Genomic DNA, 21,607 nt, shown 5'->3' on the forward strand with positions numbered 1-21,607 from the left:
AAAACCTGTCTAGATGTATCAAAAATCTACAGCTCATCCACCTACCCCCAAGACCAGAATTCTTAGAAGTAAAAGGTGCAATGTGCAAGTCAATGAGAGGTTAGCATTTCATAGCTTCTACTTGGCCACTTGTATTTTAGACTAGGTTGGTGTCTAGAGGACCTAAAACATTTGCTGCATCCCCCAAATGGCCACAAATGTCAAGAGGGAGCCAAGTGTAGGCTTCCAGTGGCTCACATCATAGTCTAATGTCTGCAGTATAATGGTGACCACACTGGACTTGGCATCAGAATGCCAGAGTTCAAGTCCCAGCTTTGTGTTGTCATTATCATTACTGTGTAAAGTTGGACAATTATTTTCCTTAGTGTCTAATTCCTGATTTATAAAATTAGTAGACTACAACTTGTTAGATGGGGTTGCTGTGATCACTAAATGAGATAAAAGATACAAAAGTAATAGGTAAGCACTCAGATTATTTACACACATAAGAAACTATTAATTATAATCAGAGGATATTCAGGAAGGGCAGGGTATTGGGTTATGATTTTGTTTTCTGCATCAGTGACCCCAGGGGGATAAAAGGGAGGTTTTAACAGTGACTGGTCACAGGTCAAGGGCTCTTAGATTGAGGAGAAGCAGCCTTCCTTCCACCTTCTCTCTCTTCACTGCACAGGGGCTGCTCTGCTTGAGGGATTGGGAGGCCTTACACAAAGATACCCATTTGTACTTCTTTTTATTTTCATAGATGAATTCATGAGAGAAAAGGAAAAACACTTCCTAGTTGTGCTTGGGGTGAGGCCAGAGTCAGGTACCGAGCTGCACATCCACATGGGAGGGGCCCGCCTTGCATGCCATTAGCATTCCTGAACAGTTAACACTCGCCATTGGGCCTCATCCCTCTGGCTTTGGCCAGCTCTGAGGCTTCTGCCCCAGACTGCGAGGTGATACAGAGATGGCCCCTGAGGTTGTCCTTGTCCTGGGACCACTTTCTCCCCGACACAGACATTACTCAGAGAGGATTCTGCTCTGCTGCCCTTTTGCATTCTTTCCTCCCATTGCCAACCTGTGGAGGGCATCCTTCACTTTATTGCAAGAGTCTCCGAAGTAGGAGGAGGCATTTGGGACCCTGTTTTATTTGTCTTTCTAGGTCCAAAGCGGCATAGTACCTGACATATAGTAGGTACACTCAATTATTTTGCTAAATAAAAGGATAAAGTAAATAAATAAATGTTTATTTGAATAAATGAGTGTGCAGATTAATAATTTGCCTAGAGCTTTGTTGAAGAGCAAGTTAGAGAATATGGTGAAATGAAACTAATGTGGCCTTTGTATAGACCTGGGTATGAATCTTAGCTCTACCACTTACTAGTTTTGTGGTCCCAAGAAATTACTTAGTCTCTCGAGCTTTATCATCAAATAAGTATGGTAATACTTAACTTCAAGGGTTACTACGAAAATTAAATGAGAATATATGTGAAGTTTTAATACAATATTAGTTACCCAATACTCATTTTGCTTATTTTTGTCTTATAAAGGAGACAGACTAGAGCTAATAGCCCAGTGTTTGGTGAAGGTACCTAAAACCAGTGATTATTTATTATTATTTTTTTGATACAGAGAAACATTTTCAAAGGAAATAGGGAAATATGATTTCAATAGGGAACTCTAATATATGAAACCAGAACAGAATGGTACTTCTCTGGCTGAAACAGGAGTAGGAATCCTGGGCTCACAGAGCATCTTCTCACCAGCTCTAAACCTCCTAAACACATAGCTAGCCCCAGAGCAATTGAAAACTACTATTCTAGAACTAAAGGAAAAGAAAGAAATAGGCAAATTACTGAGCTCAGAAAGCAGTTACCCAAGAAGTAAGAGGACACTCAAGAGTGAAGTTAAAAAACTCTGGTTACAACGTGTAAGCTGACCTTACAAAGTCTGTGTCAAAGACTCCCCCTTGCCCCCCATTCAATGGAAGACGTCTAGAAAAGTCCTGGAAAACTGAGAAAAGTGACTTTACTTTTATAATACGTTAGCTGGATGGATCTTTAGGAAGAGCTGCTTTCCTGGCACGCTTAGAGGAAAGGTGACATAATTTCTACAAAAGGAAAAGATGAGGCCTGGCTGATGTTTAGGGTTTTTTGAAGACTAATAAATGCCTGTGCAAAGGGGTAGAGTAATGCACTTATTTTTTAGGTTAAAAAAGAAAAGCTTTGACACAGTTCCACACTAATGGATATTAAAACAAAAAAAAGACATTAAGAATTTGTTGACCTTTCCAGAGAGGATAGGCACGGAGGAAGAACAAAAGGGAAGGACAAATGGTGACTTCTCTCCACACAGGATATAAACTGTGGTGTTCTCTAGGTCCTGGTAGTACTTTTGCCTTTGTTAATAACTTCTTGAGTTTTGTCTCTGCCTGCGTGATAAAGAAGTATTGTAATGAACACCTTGTGCTGGTTAATTTTGTGTATCAACTTGGCTGGGATATGGTGTTCAGTTGTTTGGTCAGATATCAGTCTAGATATTGCTGTGAAGATATTTTTTAGATGTGATTAACATTTAAATCAGTAGACTTTGAGTAAAGCAGATTACCTTCCATAACGTGGCTGGCCTCTTCCAGTCAGCTGAAAACCTTAAGAGCAAAAACTGATGTTTCCTGAATAAGCAGCATTTCTGCCCTAAGAGGACTGTAACATAGAAACTCTGTCTGGGTTTTCAGTATGCAGATTTTAGCTTTAAGACTGCAACATCAGGCCAGGCACGGTGGCTCACACCTGTAATCCTAGCACCTTGGGAGGCTGAGGCAGGCAGATCACCTGAGGTTGGTAGTTTGAAACTAGCCTGACCAACACAGAGAAACCCCATCTCTACTAAAAATACAAAATTAGCTGGGCGTGGTGGTGCATGCCTGTAATCCCAGCTACTCAGGAGGCTGAGGCAGGAGAATCGCTTGAACAGGGGAGGCGGAGGTTGCAGTGAGCCAAGATTGCGCCATTGCACTCCAGCCTGGGCAACAAGAGCAAAACTACGTCTCAAAATAAATAAATAAATAAATAAAATAAATAATAAAATGCCGGGCGTGGTGGCTCACGCCTGTAATCCCACCACTTTGGGAGGCCAACGTGGGTGGATCACGAGGTCGGGAGATCCAGACCATCCTGGCTAACACGGTGAAACCCTGACTCTACTAAAAATACAAAAAATTAGCCAACCGTGGTGGCTGGCGCCTGTAGTCCCAGCTACTCGGGAGGTTGAGGCAGGAGAATGGGGTGAACCCGGAAGGCAGAGTTTGCAGTGAGCTGAGATTGCACCACTGCACTCCAGCCTGGGCGACAGAGCGAGACTCTGTCTCAAAGAAAAAAAAAAGACCGCAACATCAACTCTTACCCAAATTTTCAGGTTGCCCACCTGCTGTATAGATTTTGGACTTGTCAGCCCCCACAATCACATCACATAGGTTAATTCCTTAGAATTAATCTCTCTCTCTCTCTCATTCTCTCTCTGTCTCTCAACCTCTCAACAGAGTCTTGGTGTGTCACCCAGGAGTGCAGGGGCACAATCATATCTCACTGCAGCCTTGACTTCCTAGGCTCAAGTGATCCACTGGCTTTAGCTTCTCAAGTAGCTAGGACCACAGGTGCATGCACAATGTCTGGCTAATTTTTAAATTTTTTGTAGAGAAGGGGTTTCACCATGTTGCCCAGGCTGGTCTTGAACTCCTGTCCTCAAAGTGTGGAACTGCCTTCCAAAGTGTGGGGATTATAGGTGTGAGCCACCATATGTTGCCTCTCTCTTTATGTATCTCCTTTTGGTTCTATCTCTGTTAGAGCCCTGAGTAACACACCATCCCAATTGGGATTGATGTATATTTTTGATAGAAGCACATATGATCATTTTCTGATGTCTCCTGATACCATTTTACCAATTCTCACTGCCAGCCCCTAACTTCTGGATCAGATGAATTAAACATTTTCTGTTTCCATTCCATACAGAGCTTCCATGGTGAACTTTCTCAAGCAGAGGTTCTCAAATGATCCTCCAAAGCACAGATGTTCCATTTGCTGGGACATGTTTTGATGCCAATATTGAATGATTCCAGTCATTTCCTAATTTGAGGAAGAATTACTATCAAAATTTGTCATTTTAAACATTTTCCTCTTATACATTTTTCTTAAATTGTGGATGCTACTACCACCTGTCTATGCTAGAATCTAGTTTTTGGTATGAATTTAGGCCAAAATGATCTACTTACTTATTTTAAATTTAGTAGACCAAAATGTTCTGGTATTCCACAAAGATAAACATGGCTTCCAAGTGCCAGCCAGTTAGCCAATCTTGAGATCCATTGTCCTAAAACACAGCTCTGAATTTATATCTCCCCCACTGCTTAAAACCCTTCAAAGGTTCCCTGTAGCCTAAATTTAAAGGAGAGCCCTAGGTCATTCCCTCTACACTCACGAGCCCAGTACCAGCTCCTTCTTACTTCCTATTGCCAGGTGCATCACTTGTCCACCCACTCTCTGTTGCTGACCAGTTTCTTTGAATCCAGATTTGCTCCTGTTCCATTGTGAAAGACCAGTTTATAGTATTTGGCCAGAGTCAACTATTTTATTCTCCATTCAGCCAGTGGAAGAGTGGTTGGACCACCTAAGAGATAAAGTACAAACTCCTCAGCCTGTATTCAAGGCAGTACTCATCCAGGTTCCAAATGGCCTGCCTGCCATTTTTCACTGCCCACCCCCCTTGGTGTCCTGGTCATGCCACCATGCTATGCTTAGGGTGTCCCTGTCTTTGGAATCCCTTCTTCCATTTCTGCTTATCGAACTCTTTACCATCTTCCGAAGGCCAACTGAAAAACCTCTTCTCTCCTCAACTTCCCAGAATTATCCTTCCTTCCCTATATCCCTCTCTCTGCCTTTAGCAACTAGCTCTCCAGGGAAGCTCAAACCATTGTGGATATGTGTTCATGGCTTTTCTTCCATACTAGCCTCTGTCACAGCCATATAGTCTGGTATGTTGTTACGTCTTTTCTTCACCCAAGTTTGTTTAATAAGATATTCTGAACCCACAAAAAATGGATTGCTATCAAAAAACCAATTTGACAAAGAATTGCATTAAAAAGCAAATTAAAAACTTTTAAATTAATTGATGGGTGTCACACTTAGAAGTCAATGACTACACTTTTGGAAGTTTTTGTTTGTCTTAGAAGATATGTGATTTGAGAGAAATTAAAGTGTCATTTATCCTAGGAAAGTTATTGGCCAGGTGCCTGTTCATAGCATGATACATCAGTTCTGGCTGCAAACTTGGAGGCTTTGTACAGGTGAGGAATTTAAGGCTCATAGAGAGGAAGCAACTTGTTCACGATCATGCCGTGTTATTAAAAGAGTTAAGATTCAAGTCCAGGTTTCATAACTCTTAACCCAGCCTTCTATTGGGTTTGTCACCAATCATTATTCTTTTTAAGGTAGGGAGATCCACTTCCCCTTTTTGTCTCTTTAAATTAAGAGAAACTCTTGGCCTCCCACCCGTGAGCCTATCCATGAGACTCACTACAAGGTAAGCCAGAAAGGGAGCCACATAAACAAAGCTGGCAGGGAGAAAGCCTTCTATCCTCTTCCTTCATTCAAAGGCTTCCTCACCGTTTACCCTAACTTCGGAATGCCACAACTTGAGACTCACTCCTTCGTTCCTGATTAAAATACAAGCTCATATAAAAGAGGCGTGTTGAGTTTCATGAGCCATCCATATCAATGCCTCATTTATCAGCTCCCTTCTTTTATTTAATTTTGAAAGGGTGAGGGAAGACACCATGAGAAGGAAAGAGACACAAGGAGAGGGTAGAACCTAAAAAGACAAACCTCATAACTTATGATTTGGGGGTTTGGGTCTGTCTCTGTGGTTAGACTGACTTCTAATGATATGATGTGTCCTCCTTCCTGCCTTCTTTTTTAGCCCACAGTTTGTAGAAGCTGTTTTAAATATGTGGTCTTCTGAACCGTCCCCACATTATTCTAAAACAATGCCTCCCTCACATATATTGGATTATTTATCTGGCAGGGGTGGGAAGGAAACCAATGGGATGAGATAAATCTAACAAGTGGAAAGTGGTGGAAGGCAGAGGGCAGAGCAGCAACTGCCCACGTTAGAGATGGAACGCCCCAGACTGAAAGTACGCAACTCACCTAGAAATATTTTCCATGTAAAGGAATAGCCCCTAGGCACCCCGCCCTGTGGGAAAACTGCCCTGTGGCCTGGTACGATGGTGATTTACTCAAATTGCTCAACACCCTGGGAGTTCCTTTGCTTTAAAGAGTGCAGATTTTTAAAAAACTAGAATTATATTTCCTGTTTTTTCTTTCTTGTGCTTTCATTCAGTTTGTTTTCTTATAAAAATTAATCATACCCATAGTGTTGATGTTTCCAGACACATTGAAAAGTTCTAAAAACAATTGGTCACTAAACAAACCAATTTGCAAAGCAGAAGAAAAAGAAGTGTGACTCGCCCAGTAAGCATGAGATCATTTTTTCAAGTTCATTACCTCTTTTCCTCACCCAAGTTTGTTGCACCAGAGAACACACAAACCACACCTCAAACTCTAGTTCATGCTAGAGAAATTTGAATTAACAAAGGAGAAAAAAAAGAAAAGGAAAAATAGGAGAGGAAGAAACGAAGAAACACAATATGCTATTGCCTTAGCCCTGACCCTGAAACTCAGAACAAGAACAGACACTTGCGTGGCTCAGAGTAAAGATGGGTGTGGAGACTGTAGGTCACAACAATTGCTGGTCTGCTTCAACTTAAGGTAGGATAAGTCCCTGGAAATAACAAAAAGAGGAGCTTTCTCCTAGGGCCATCACCCATGGCTCACAGTGCCCATAAGTTTTTCTTGCTTTAAAGCTCAAAACCTGTGTTCACTAATACAGTAGTTAGTAGTTGCGTGCAGTTATTCAAAGTCAAATGAATTCAAATAAAAGTAAAAACCAGTTCCTCAGTTGCTCCAACCACATCTCAAGCACTCCCCAGATACATGTGGTTAGTGTCTATTGTCTAGAACATTTCCCTTATCACAGAAAGTTTTACTGGACAGCACTACTCTTGATTCCTGGTGCTCCCAGTATGATGGGAGTCATCCATCTATTGGAAATCAGGGACTAGCTGTAAGCAATGGCTCAGGAGCACTCAGTTGCATGAAGGCCTCAGGTGTGGGCATTGCCAGAGGGATGCCCAGCTCCAGGAAAGGAGTACTGTGGAGAATCCTTGGGGCAGGGGGACGAGGCGGGGAGCGTGGTGTGTGATGACGGTGCCCCTCACCAATGTGGTCTCTGTCCCAGTTGGCGAATGGTGGCCCATCAAGTTTGTGGGCGGCCTGAATGGCTATCAGGCCCAAATTCCAGAGCATATTTAAAGGCTGACTGGTGTTTACTCTGGTTAAGAACGTAAGCAGGAGAAGTCAAAAAGAAGTTCTGAGTTTTGGCCGGGTGCTGTGGCTCACGCCTATAATCCCAGCACTTTGGGAGGCTGAGGCAGGTGGATCACAAGGTCAGGAGATCCAGACCATCCTGGCTAACACAGTGAAACCCTGTCTCTACTAAAAAATGCAAAAAATTAGCCGGTCGTGGTGGTGGGCACCTGTAGTCCCAGCTACTTGGGAGACTGAGGCAGGAGAATGGTGTGAGCCCGTGAGGCAGAGCTTGCAGTGAGCTGAGATCGCACCACTGCTCTCCAGCCTGGGAGTCAGAGAGACTCCGTCTCAAAAAAACAAAAAACAAAAAACAAAAACAGTTCTGAGTTTTTTTTTTCTCCTTGATTAAAGGATGTCTAAGGTCCCCTTTGAATGTAAAAGTCTATGATTCTTCCCAGCAGTTAAAAAAAAATATATAGGTGAGTTGATTTTAAAGACTATTTTATAGCAGAAAGCAAAACAATCTGTTGGAGCGAAAGTAAAGTAAGAAATTTTTCTCCTCACTGAAAAGGTTAATAAAAAGAAAATCCACTTCTTCACAGGGTCTGAAAACTATGTAACCTAAATTTTATTTATACTGAAAGTATATATATATATCTATAAAACCTAGCGAGTTATTTCCTGTTGTGCTTAGCAACTCAGGCAAGAAATGGTCAAGAAACATTGTCTTTCATTAAAAGAAGACATTCGAGTTAACAAAACTTCTTTAAAAATTTATTTATATATTTTTAGAGACAGGATCTCACTATGTTGCCCAGCCTGGACTAGAACTCCTCATCCCATGGCCTCAGCTTCTTGAATAGCTGGAACTGGAGGCATGTGCCACTGCAACTGGCTATAAATTCTTAAATGGCTTAAAAATCTTTAAAACTAGTTAGAAATAGAGTTTTAGGTTTATAAACAAATGCAAACATAAAATAATACTAGCATTATTTGAAACTTAAATTTGTATTTTGTATGAAAATGTCATTAGAACGAAAAATATCTTTATGTCCTGCACATCCTTGTGGAACAAAGAATTGGTAAGGAGTAAAAACAAATTATGTAAAAATAACATTGCATAGATAAAGCTACTTTGTTGACTTACTTCAACTGACACATTTATTAAGCAGAAGTGTTTGCAGAGAATAACTGGGAGTAAATTGCCTCACACATTTCATTACAAGTTGGCAGGACCAAATGATTTCTGACAAGAAGACCAAGAAACTTTCTCTCTGCTAGCCTGAACGGATTATTCAGAAATGACACGAGCTATTTCGTTAAATTTTCTATTGCTTTTCTGACTCCACAAGGAAATTGGGGGTCTACAAAGGTGTCTGTCTATGTGCGATTTAATCAGGAGATACGGGGTTTCTCAGGTGCTTGGATTTTCTTGTTCTTTCTTTGGGGATATTTCAGGTTGAAAGCAGGATGGCTGCGTAATATCTCCAGAACAGAACAAGACTTATATCAAAGGTTTTAAGAAAGCAATTTGAACGGTTCAAAGTAAAAGAGAACAGGACAGTCACAATACCCTAAATTACAAAGAAAAAAAATGACAGACTTTATGAATCAGGAATCTAACTTCTTCCCCTTTCGCTCCCAGACCACTAGCTTCCCTCCCGGGAGAGCAACCCAACCCTTGAGCCCGCGGGATTCCCTGTAGAGGGAAAGCAGTCTACTCACAGCGCCTCCTCTTTCTGCACACAGGGTGCGGCCCGCTCCGCAGTCTGCACCAGCCCCAGGTGCTTTTCTACCCTCCTGCAATCCTTTGAACCTCCAGGACCAGGGAAGGGTGGTCTGTGATTGGCAGGAGGCACCTCACATGGGCTGAGCTTGCCGCTGCCTGCCCTGCCTCGCTGAGACGGGGGAGTAACCGGAGACTGTCAGTAGATTTCTGCTGCTTTGGAATGTGTGACTCTGACATCTGGAAGCACCTTGACAGCCACACTCATTGCTTTCCTAGATCCCTCCTAGGTCTGGACTTTACTGGAATACAAATTCAGGGCTTTTATTTTGATTTGATTTGATTAGTGTAATTTGATCCTTACTCCTGCTTTTGTGTGTTGAAGGCTTGTTAGTCCTGACTGCTCACAGAGATAATGATATGTGCTTACCTGTGCAGGGCCATGTCCAGCTTTAGTTTCTATAACCCTTGCATATGCCAAATTCATAGCAATAGTCATTGCCCAAGTAATGCTCATACTGTAGGTAGCCCAAAGACCAATAAGGAGCAAGAGATGTGGAAAGAAACAGATTGAGAAAAATTCAGGCAAAGAGAGAGGGCTCAAGTGATTATCTGATGTCCAATTCTTCTCTTCCCTCTTCCTTCCTCCCTTTCCTTTCTCTTCTCTTCCCTTCCTTTCTTTTTTCCTTCTTTCCTGACTTCCGGAGCCATCATGTGTTATACATGGCACCCAGAGCATCATTTTAATGGCTGCATAACCTATCGTAGTATACGTGCACCATAGCTTGTTTAACCTGAGTTAGGAGTTGGTAACAGCAGTAATGTTAGAATTTACTGAGTGCTTTAATCAATAGACTTGGGAGTTCCTCAAGGGTCAGCATCATCTCTGTCTCAGGTTAGATTGTTCAGGAGCAGACTTTGAGACAAAATTTAGTGTTCAATATATTTATTAGGGAGTGCCCTGAGAGGAACACCCATGGCAGGGACAGGGAAGAAACAGGACTGGGCAGAGAAAGAAGTTGAGCTGCAATATAGGTGGGACAGTCTGAAGCAGTCCCCCTTGGGAAACTCTGGAGGAAGATGGCCTGTCAATGTAGCTCTGCCACTGGGCTCCTCTATCATCTGCCCTTCAATGTGGGTTGCCCTGGGAAGGCAGCTTTCTGTAGCTGAGGCAAGTCCTGAAAGGGGCTGATAACTGGAGGCTGGGAGGTTGCAAGTACTCCCAGCAGCAGGGCAAGCTCCCCCTTGAAGGGGACTGCATGGAGCACCTCTGTGTCCATCACAATGCCTTATTCCTCTGCAGCTCTCCAGGGCCTGATTAGATAAATTATCATATTTCACACAGTGGAATTCTGTGCAATGGTTAAAAATGACACCACAGATGAACATTTAATGTCATGGAAATAAGTTCAGTCATTTACTTAATAAATATTTATTGAAAACTTAGGATGTGCCAGGCAGTCTTCTAGAGGCTGCAGATGAAAAAGCGGTTTACAAAACAGTTTGTGTAATTTTAATTTTTAAGAAAGTTTAATTTTTAAGAAAGTTTACCTATGACTTAAAAAGTTAGGAATAATATACAGCAAACATTAACCAGAGTATATCTGGATGGTAAAATATGGGTGACTTTTACAGTCTTCTATTTTTGCAGTTCGTATGTTTACAAAGGATCTATATTATAATTATAAGAACATAGAAGTTATTAAAAATGTGTGTTGTCCTGGAAAGATTTGTGATAAAGTTGTAAGGAAGCGAACAAGGACATATGAATTTCTATTCGTGTCTTAGGCATTTTATATTCCATTACCATGATTATATGGGGAGAAAACAAAAAGATTTGAAAATCTTCAAAATAGATAATGTGACCACAAACCCAATAACAAGAGACAAGAGACTAGTTAGGAAAAGGAAGATGAGTTTTCGGATAATAACTGCAACTGAATAGATGAGGAATGTCAAATCCGTAATGTATGACAGGCTTATTTCTCCAGTTAATTGATTTCTAACTCTCTTCTGCTAATCCCTGTTTCTCTCTGGCTAAGTGGCTCCCTTAACCACATCTTAACCTGATTCCAAGCACATCAGTGAATTCCCATTACTAATATCTCAGTTCTGTTAGAAACACTTAGATATTTTCCTCCTATCACCACAATTCAAACTGGAGACTCTGGTAGTTTTGGGGAGAAGGTAAGGTCTTTATTAACCCCCCGATTCCCTGTATATGTTCATTTGAGAGGGAAATGATGTCCTGTGTGAGTGGCCAGAGAGAGGCTCTGTCCCTTTCTGTGGGTCATCCCCACTGTCTAGTTCACCACCAGCAGCAGCAGTGTAGACAGGGGCCAGTGCACAGGGCTGACCGAGGAGAGGCCTACTGAACCCCACCAGTTCCCCTAAGCCCCAGAGGGTGCTCTGCCTCATTCATTGGTTTGCAGTCAGTCTTTGTCCTTCAATCTCACCTACCCTCCAGGACCCCAGCTCTCAAGTGGCTGGGTTCTACCTTCTGCACATCTCAGGAACCTAGAACTAAAGGTGGTATGCTTGCCCCCTCTCTGTCAGGCCACACCACTGCACCATCACCCTCCAAAGTTTTTCCTTCTCTGTGGTAGTTCCAAGGCAAGTTAGCAGGCCTGGTGACTCGTGATATTTAACTGGACTAAAAGAATTGGTCCTATATACACACTCAAACTTTTCAATCCTCATGAGGCTTTCCTCTGTCATCTTTGGGGCAAAGAACCACTGGAATGTTTGTCTTCCCTGCATTCCCTAACAGACCCCTCACTTCAAATTGACTTTCCTGTGGCGAGGTAGGGAGTTGTAGTGCAAACTGGGTGGGAAAGAGGTTGCCTCCCTACTGGAAGTTTAGAAAGTGGGTTAATTAACGCCTTTTGCTTTCTCTAGTTACCAATTTCAGGGAAAATACTTCTTAAAACATGATGTTGTCTAGAATATTTTTAACATATAGTAATAGTCCCAGGTACTGCCAGATTTACTCTTCACAATATCCCTTTAAGGTATATACTATTATCCTCCCATTTCACAGATCAGAGAACTGAAGGCTAAGGATGCTAACTGCCCACTGTTATAGAGCCATTTAAAGGTGAGGACTGCAATCAACCTGTCCTTACAGTCTGCACTCTTACTGTTAGAGTGCAGTTACATGATCTGTGTAACTTTTAAAATGGTATTAAAATTTAAAATCACAAATATGATTTTTTTTCTATTAACTGCTCAGTGAGGTTAATAGAGAGTAGAATATTGTTCCTGGGATATGTAAGAAGCCATCTTCTGCTTCTTATTGGCTGGAGAGTAAGTCTGCCTGAGCACTCAGGCTCCCTGTGGAGGAAAGCAGGTTACTGATCATGTCTCAGCTTCTATATTGAAAACAGCTGAATCAAACCAGCAAACTATGTACCTGAAGTGTCCCGGTCCGTGCAATTCTTTAGGGCGTCTAAAATGACCTTTTCTCCAGTTGGTCTTGACAAATTTTTGGTGCGGTTTCCTTGACAATTTTCCTGAAATGTGTATATATTTAGGGTTTTGACCTTTAATGTGTCTTCTCTCTTACACAGCTATTTTTTTCACTCAACTATAATTGACACTCGCATATTTCCTTCAGCTGCTAGAGATGATAAATACTTAACTTAGTTCATATGTTTAGGTTATGACCACTACAAGATGACTTCTTAAAGTATGTCTAGGCCTTTTCCAAGAAAGGGATATCCCAAATTAATAGACTCTTGCATTGAACTAAATCCTTTTAGTTCAGTTCAATAAGCATATATGGTAATTATATGGAATTATTATATGTAATAGCTATATACCAATAAAATAATCATTTAGCTCAAATTTTCACCCAATGAAGAAAGCCCTCTATGATATCTCTGATGTCCAATATTAACGGGCTACTCTATAAAACATTGTGTTTATTGTAGAGATGTTGTTGAAGATGTTGTGTACAACCTTACATTCTGGGCATAAGAGGTCCCAAGGGAAAACATTTTTGGTCTCAGTGTCTGGAAGAATTACACTTTCCTAAGCAACTGGTTTGTTTTTACCTATTGGACACTCTAAACTTCAATCAAATTCAATCTTGCCTCCATTCTCACCAATCCATTGAAACTGCTTATCAAGTTATGAACAACCTCTACTTTGCCAAATTTGGTGGACACTTTTTCTTTTCTTTTCTTTTTATTATACTTTAAGTTCTAGGGTACATGTGCACAACGTGCAGGTTTGTTACATATGTATACATGTGCCATGTTGGTGTGCTGCACTCATTAACTCATCATTTACATTAGGTATTTCTCCTAATGCTATCCCTTCCCTGTCCCCCAACCCCACAACAGGCCCCAGTGTGTGGTGTTCCCCGTTCTGTGTCCAAGTGTTCTCATTTTTCAATTCCCACCTGTGAGTGAGAACATGTGGTGTTTAGTTTTCTGTCCTTGCAATAGTTTGCTGAGAATGATGGTTTCCAGCTTCATCCATGTCCCTACAAAGGACATGAATTCATCCTTTTTATGGCTGCATAGTATTCCATGGTGTATATGTGCCACATTTTCTTAATCCAGTCTATCATTGATGGACATTTGGATTGGTTCCAAGTCTTTGCTATTGTGAGTAGTGCCACAATAAACATATGTGTGCATGTGTCTTTATAGTAGCATGATTTATAATCCTTTGGGTCTATACCCAGTAATGGGATCACTGGGTCAAATGGTATTTCTAGTTCTAGATCCCTGAGGAATTGCCACACTGTCCTCCACAATGGTTGAACTAGTTTACAGTCCCACCAACAGTGTAAGTGTTCGTATTTCTCCATATCTTCTCCAGCACCTGTTGTTTCCTGACTTTTTAATGATAGACTGGATTAAGAACCTCCCATGTAGCTGGGATTACAGGTGTGCACCACCACATCCAGCTAATTTTTGTATTTTTGGTAGAGATGGGGTTTCACCATGTGGGCCAGGCTGGTCTCCAACACCTGACCTCAGGTGATCCACCTGCCTCGGCCTCCCAAAGTGCTGGAATAACAGGCATGAGCCACTGTGCCCAACCCACCTATTCTTTATCCATTCATCTGTCGATAGACACTTAAGTTACTTCCAAATCTTAGCTTTTATAAACAGTGCTTTGACAAACATAGCAGTGCAGATATCTCTTTGATATACTGATTTCCTTTCTTTTAGATATATACCCAGCAGTGGGTTGCTGGGTCATATGGTAGTTCAATATTTCATTTTCTGAGGAATCATCAAACTGTTCTCCACAGTGGTTGTACTAATTTACATTCCCACCAACAATCTACAAGGGTTCTCTTTACATCCTTGCCAACGTTTGTTATTGACTCTCTTTTGGATATAAGACATTTTAACTGGGGTGAAATGATATCTCATTGTAGTTTTGATTTACATTTCTCTGATGATCAATGATGTTGATCACCTTTTCATATACCTGTTTGCCATTTGTATGTCTTCTTTTGAGAAATGTCTATTCGAATATTTTGTCCATTTCATGATCAGATTGTTAGACTTTTTCCTATAGAGTTGTTTGAGCTCCTTATATATTCTGGTTGTTAATCCCTTGTCAGATGGGTACTTTGCAAATATTTTTGTTTCATTCTGTAGGTTGTCTCGTTACTCGTTGATTGTGTCCTTTGCTGGGCAGAAGCTTTTTAACTTGATCCCACTGTCCATGTTTGCTTTGGTTGTCTGTGCTTGTGGGGTACTACTCAAGAAGTCTTTGCCCAGACCAATATCCTGGAGATATTCCCCAATATTTTCTTATAGTAGTTTCATAGTTTGAGGTCTTAGTTTAAGTTTTGGTCCATTTTGATTTTATTTTTTGCATGTAGTGATAGATAGGGGTCTAGTTTCATTCTTCTCTATGTGGATATCTAGTTTTCCCAGCACCATTTATTGAAGAGACTATTTTTTCCACAGCATATATTCTTGACACCTTTGTCAAAAATGAGTTCACTGTAGGCGTGTAGATTTGTTTCTGGGTTCTCTATTCTGTTCCATTGGTCTATGTGTCTGTTTTCATGTCGGTACCATGCTGTTGTGGTCACTATAGCTCTGTAGTATAGTTTGAAGTCAGGTAAAGTGATTCCTTCAGTTTTGTTCTTTTTGCTTAGGATGGCTTTGGCTATTTTGGGTCTTTTGTGGTTCCATATAAATTTTAGGATTGGTTTTCTATTTCCGTGAAGAACGTCATTAGTATTTTGATAGAAATTGCATTGAATCTATAGATTGCTTTGGGTAGTGTGAACATTTTTAACAATATTGATTCTTATAATCCATGAACATGAAACGTTTTTCCATTTATTGGTGTCATTTTCAATTTCTTTCAGCCTTGTTTTATAATTTTCATTATAGAGATCTTTTATGTTTTTGGTTAATTCCTTGGTATTTAATTTTAGTTGTGGCTATTGTAAATTACATTACTTTTTAATTTATTTTTCACATTGTTCACTGTTGGCATATAGAAATGCTACTGATTTTTGTATGTTAAGTTTATATCCTGCAACTTCACTAAATTTATCCATTTTAATAGTTTTTCTGTGGAGTCTTTAGGTTTTTCCAAATATGATGCCATCTCAAATAAGGATGATTTGACTTCTTCCTTTCTAGATTGGATGCCCTTTGTATCTTTCTCTTGTCTAATTGCTCTAGCTAGGACTTCCAGTACTATGTTGAATAACAGTGGTGACAATGGGCATCCTTGTCATGTTCCAGATCTTAGAGGAAAGGCTTTCAGTTTTTCTCCATTCAGCGTACTAGCTGTGGGTCTGCCATATATGGCTTTTATTACATTGAGGTATGTTTCTTCTATTCCCAGTTTGTTTTTGTGGGTTTTTATCATGAAACGATGTTGAATTTTATCAAATGCTTTTTTAGCATCAATTGAAATGATATGGTTTTAATCCTTTATTCTGTTGATATGATGTATCACATTGATTAATTTGCATACATTGAGCCATCCTGGCATCCCAGGGATGAATCCCACTTGGTCATGATGAATGATCTTTCTAATGTAGTACTACTGAATTTGGTTTGCTAGTATCTTGTTGAGGATTTTTGCATCAATATTCATCAAGGATATTGGCCTGTAGCTTTTTCTTTTTTTGATGTTTGTTCATTTGCTTTTGGTATCAGGGTTATATTGGCCTCATAGAATGGATTTGGAAGTATTCCTTTCTCGTCTGTTTTTTGGAATAGTTTGAGTAGAATTGGTATTAATTCTTCTTTAAATGTTTGGTAGAATTCAGCAGTGAAGCCATCAGGTTCCAGGCTTTTCTTTAGTGGGAGACTTTTTATTATGGCTTCTATCTCATTACTTGTTACTGGTCTGTTCAGGCTTTGGATTTCTTCCCAGTTCAATTTGGTAGGTTGCATGTATCTAGTAATTTGTCCATTTCATCTAGATTTTCTAATTTATTGGCAAATAGTTGCTCATTGTAGCTGATAATGATCCTTTGAATTTCTGAAGTATTGGTTGTAATGTCTTCTTTTTCATTTCTGATTTTATTTATTAGTGTATTCTCTCTTTTTTTGGTTAGCCTGGGTAAAGGATTGTCAATTTTGTTTAACATTTCAGAAAACCAACTTTCGTTTCGTTAATCTTTTGTATTTTGTTTTTTCATTTCAATTTCACTTATTTTTGCCCTTTATTATTTCCTCTACTAATTTTGAGTTTGGTTTGCTCTTGCTTTTCTAGTTCTTTAAGATGAACTGTTAGATTGTTCATTTGAAGTTGTTCTTCTTTTTCGACATAGGTACTTAAAGGTGTAAAATTCCCTCTTAGTACTGCTTTTGCTATATCCTATAGGTTTTGGTATCTTGTGTTTCCATTATCATTTTTTCAAAATATTTTTCAATTTACTTCTTAATTTCTTCATTGACCTACTGGTCACACAGGAGCATATTGTTTAATTTCCATGTATTTGTATAGTTTCCAAAATTCCTCTGTTGTTAATTTCTAACTTTATTCCATTGTGGGCAGAGAAGATGCTTGATATTATTTCAAGGTTTTTGAACATTTTAAGACTTGTTTGTGACCTAAAGTATGGTCTATCCTTTAGAATGATCCATGCGCTGAGAAAAAGAATTTCTTTTTCTGTAGCCATTGAATGAAATGTTCTACAGCCATTGAATGAGATGTTCTATAAACATCTATTAGATCCATTTGGTCTATAGTGCAGATTAAGTCCAATGTTTCTTTGTTGATTTTCTGTCTAGAAGATATGTCTAATGCTGAAAGTGAGGTGCTGAAGTCTCCAGCTATTATTGTATTAGGGCCTCTCTCTTTACCAAGAATATTTCCTTCATATATCTAGGTGCTCCTGTATTCGGGGGCATATATTTAAAATTGTTATATCTTCTTGCTGAATTGACTCCTTTATTATTACATAGTGGCCTTCTTTTTTCTCTTCTTATAGTTTTGTCTTGAAATCTATTTTGTTTGATACAAGTATAGTGACTCTTGCTCTTTTTTGGTTTCCATTGACATGGAATATCTTTTTCCATCTCCTTATTTTCAGTCTATATTTGTCTTTCATAGGTAAAGTGTGTTTCTGGTAAGCAAAAGATCAATGGGTCTTGTTTTTTCATCTATTCAGCCTGTCTATGTCTTTTGATTAGAGAGTTTAGTCCATTTACATTCAATGTTATTATTGATAAGTAAGGACCTACTCCTGCCATTTTGTTATGTTTTCTGGTCTTCTCTTCCTTCTTTATTTCCTTCCTATCTTTCTCTGGTGAAGGTGATTTTCTCTGGTGATATGATTTAGTTTCTTGCTTTTTATTTTTTTTGTGTCCATTGTATTTTTTTGTTTTGAGGTTACATGAAGCTTGCAAATATTGTCTTATAACTCATTATTTTCACCTGATAACAACACTATTTGCATGAAAAACAAACAAGCAAAATAAAACTAATAAAAACTCTACACCTTAACTTCATCCCCCAACTTTTTAACTTTTTTTTTGTTTCTAGTTATATCTTAAAGGTTGCTGTAGTTATTATTTTTGATTGGTTCATTGTTTACTCTTTCTACTTAGGATAAGAGTAGTTTACACACCACAGTTACAGCGTTATAATATTCTGAGTTTTTCTGTGTACTTAATATCCCAGTGAGTTTTGTACCTTATGGTGATTACTTATTGCTGATTAACGTCCTTTTCTTTCCGATTGAAGTACTCCCTTTAACATTTCTTGTAGGACAGGCCTGGCATTGATTAAATACCTTAGCTTTTGTTTGTCTAAGAAAGTATTTATTTCTCTTTCATGTTGGAAGGATATTTTTGCTGGATATACTATTCTAGGGTAAAAGTTTTTATACTGAAGCACTTGAAATATATCATGCCACTCTCCACTGGCCTGTAAGGTTCGCACTGGCCTGTAAGGTTTCCACTGAAAAGTCTGCTGCCAGACTTGTTGGAGCTCCATTTTATGTTATTTGTTTCTTTTATCTTATTGCTTTTAGGATTCTTTCTTTATCCTTGACCTTTGGGAGTTTGATTATTAAATGTCTCAGGTAGTCTTCTTTGGGTTAAATCTGTTTGTTATTCTATAATCTTCGTGTACTTGGATATTGATATCTTTCTCTAGGTTTGGAAAGTTCTCTGTTGCTATCCCTTTGAATAAACTTTCTACCCCTATCTCTTTCTTTACTTCCTCTTTAAGACCAATAAATCTTAGATTTGCCCTTTTGAAGCAATTTTCTAGATGCTGTATGTGTGCTTCAATATTATTTACTCTTTTTTGTCCCTTTGACTGTATTTTCAAATAACATGTCTTCAAGCTCAGTAATTCTTTCTTCTGTTTGATCCAGTCTGCTATTAAAGGTCTCTGATGCATTCTTCAGTGTACCAATTGCATTTTTCAACTCCAGAATTCCTGCTTGGTCCTTTTAAATTATTTCATTTTCTTTGTCAAATTTATCTGATAGAATTCTGAATTCCTTCTCCGTGTTACCTTAAATTTCTTTGAGTTTCTTCAACACAGCTATTTTGAAATCTCTGAAAGCTCACATGTCTCTGTTTCTCCAGGATTGGTCCTTAGTTCATTTGGTGAGGTAATGTTTTCCTGAATGGTGTTGATGTTGATGTTCGTAGATGTTCTTTGGTGTCTGGGCATTAAAGAGTTAGGTATTTATTGTAGTCTTCACTGTCTGAGTTTATTTGTAGCCATCCTTCTTGGGAAGGCTTTCCAGATAATTAAATGACTCTGGAGTTTTGATCTAGGTTGTATCTACTTTAGGGGACATCCCAAGCCTGTAGTTTTTGTAGACTTGTAGAGGTACCACTTTGTTGGTTGATCTTGGGCCAGATCCAGGAGAATTCTCTGGATTATCAGGCAGAAGCTCCTGTTCTCTTACCTTACTTTCTACCATACATACAGAGTCTCTCCCTCTGTTCTGAGCCACCTAAAGCTGGGGTGCATGACATAAGCAGCCCTGTGGCCACCACTACTATGACTGCACTGGATCAGACCTAAAGCCAGTACTGCACTGGTTCTCACCCAAGGCCTACTATAACCATTCCCTTGGTACTGCCTATGTTTGCTCAAGCCCCTGGGGCTCTGTAGTCAGCAGATGGCAAAGCCAGCCAGGCCTGTGTCCTTCCCTTCAGGGCAATGTGGTCCCCCAGGCTCTGGGTGGGTCTGTAAGTGCTGTCCAGGACTCAGGGACTACAGTTAAAAACCTTAGAAGTCTATCTGGTGTTCTATTGTACTGCAGCTGAACTGGCCCTCAAATCACAAGACAGTCCTTCCCACTCCTCCCTCCCCTTTCCAAAGGCAGAGGAGACTCACCCCATTGTCACTGTCTCCCCAGGCCACAAAGAGTACTGCCAGACTACTGCTGGTGTTCCCTTAAGCCCTAGGGTCTCTTAAGTGAGTGTGTCATGAATGATGCCTGGCTTGGGACTCTCCCTTTAGGGTAGTAGACTCAGGGAAAGTCCAGAAATGCCAAAGAGTCAAGTCCTGGAATTGAGATAATCAAACCTACTCTGTTGTTGAACATTAGAACTTATACCTTTTATCTAACTGTATGGTTGTATCCATTAACTGATCTCTCTTCATCCCCTCCTTCCACCTGCATGCCCTTCTCAACCTCTGGCATCTATCATACTCTACTTCCATGATATTGACCTTTTTAGCTTCCACATATGAATGAGGACATGTGCTATTCATCTTTCTGTGCTTGATTTACTTCACTTAACCTAATTTCCTCTAGTACCATCCATGTTGCTGCAAATGACATGATTTTTCATTCTTTTTTTATGGCTGAAAGTATTCCATTGTGTATATGTACCACATTTTCTCTATCCACTTATCTTGTTGATGGACATGGAGGTTGATTTCATATCTTTGCTTTTGTGAACATTGCTGCAATAAACATGCACGTGCAGGTACCCCTTTGATATACTGACTTCTTTTCTTTTGGATGAATACCCCGTAGTGGGATTGCTGGATAGTATGTGTAGTCTGTTTTTACATTGCCATAAAGAAATATTTATTGGAGGCTGGGTAATTTATAAAGAAAAAAGATTTAATTGACTCACAGTTCTGCAGGCTGTACAAACATGACTCCAGCATCTGCTTCTGGAGAGTGGCTCAGGAAGCTTACAATCATGGTGGAGGAGAGTATGCAGTGTCAAAAGGTAAGAACAGGAGGAAGAGAGAGTTGGGAAGTGCCACTTTTTTTTAAACAACCAGATCTCATGTTAATTCAGAGTGTGAACTCATTTATTACCATGAGGAGAGCACAAAGCCATTCATGAGGGCTCCTCCCTCATGACACAAAGACCTCCCACCAGGCCCCACCTCCAACATTAGGGATTACATTTCAACTTGAGATTTAGGGAGGGACAAACGTCCAAACCAAATCAGTGTGGTAGTTCTATTTTTAGTTTAGTTTTTTTTTTTTTTTTTTTTTTTTTTTTTTTTTTTTTTTTAAGATATTTCCATACTGTTTTCCTTAGTGGCTGTAGTAGTTTACACTCCCACCAAGAGAGTCTTGCTCTGTCACACAGGCGGGAGTGCAGTGGCGTGATTTCGGCTCACTGCAACCTCCGCCTCCTGAGTTCAAGTGATTCTCATGCCTCAGCCTCCTGGGATTACAGGTATGCACCACCATACTTGGCTAATTTTTGTATTTTTTATAGAGATGGAGTTTTGCCATGTTGCCCAGGCTGGTCTCGAACTCCTGGACTCCAGTGATCCACCTGCCATGGCCTCCCAAAGTGCTGGGATTATAGGCATGAGCCACCATGCCCAGCCTTCAACAATGTTTTGACATTAACAGGGTTTTGACATTTGTTGATTTTCTGTCTAGATGATCTGTCTCATGTTGAGAGTGGAGTGATGAAGTCTCCAAATATTATTGTATTGAAGTCTGTCTCTCCCGTTGATCTAATAATAATATTTACTGTATATATCTGAGTGCTCTGCTGTTGAGTGCATATAGGGTTAGAAT

General features: G+C 39.8%; 1 protein-coding gene across 2 annotated transcripts in view; it reads right to left on the reverse strand.

The window, feature by feature from the left end:
- UPK1B (uroplakin 1B) overlaps positions 1 to 9,170 on the reverse strand; it is a 31,456-nt gene extending 22,286 nt beyond the window's left edge. For both annotated transcript variants that reach the window (XM_005548075.5, XM_015446394.4), the window contains exon 1: positions 9,132 to 9,170. The gene's annotated coding sequence lies outside the window, so the exon portion shown is untranslated. The remainder of the gene's footprint in view (positions 1 to 9,131) is intronic.
- Between the last annotated feature and the right edge of the window lie 12,437 nt (positions 9,171 to 21,607).

The sequence above is a fragment of the Macaca fascicularis genome, chromosome 2 (genome assembly GCF_037993035.2).
Source record: "Macaca fascicularis isolate 582-1 chromosome 2, T2T-MFA8v1.1".
NCBI classification, from domain to species: domain Eukaryota; kingdom Metazoa; phylum Chordata; class Mammalia; order Primates; family Cercopithecidae; genus Macaca; species Macaca fascicularis.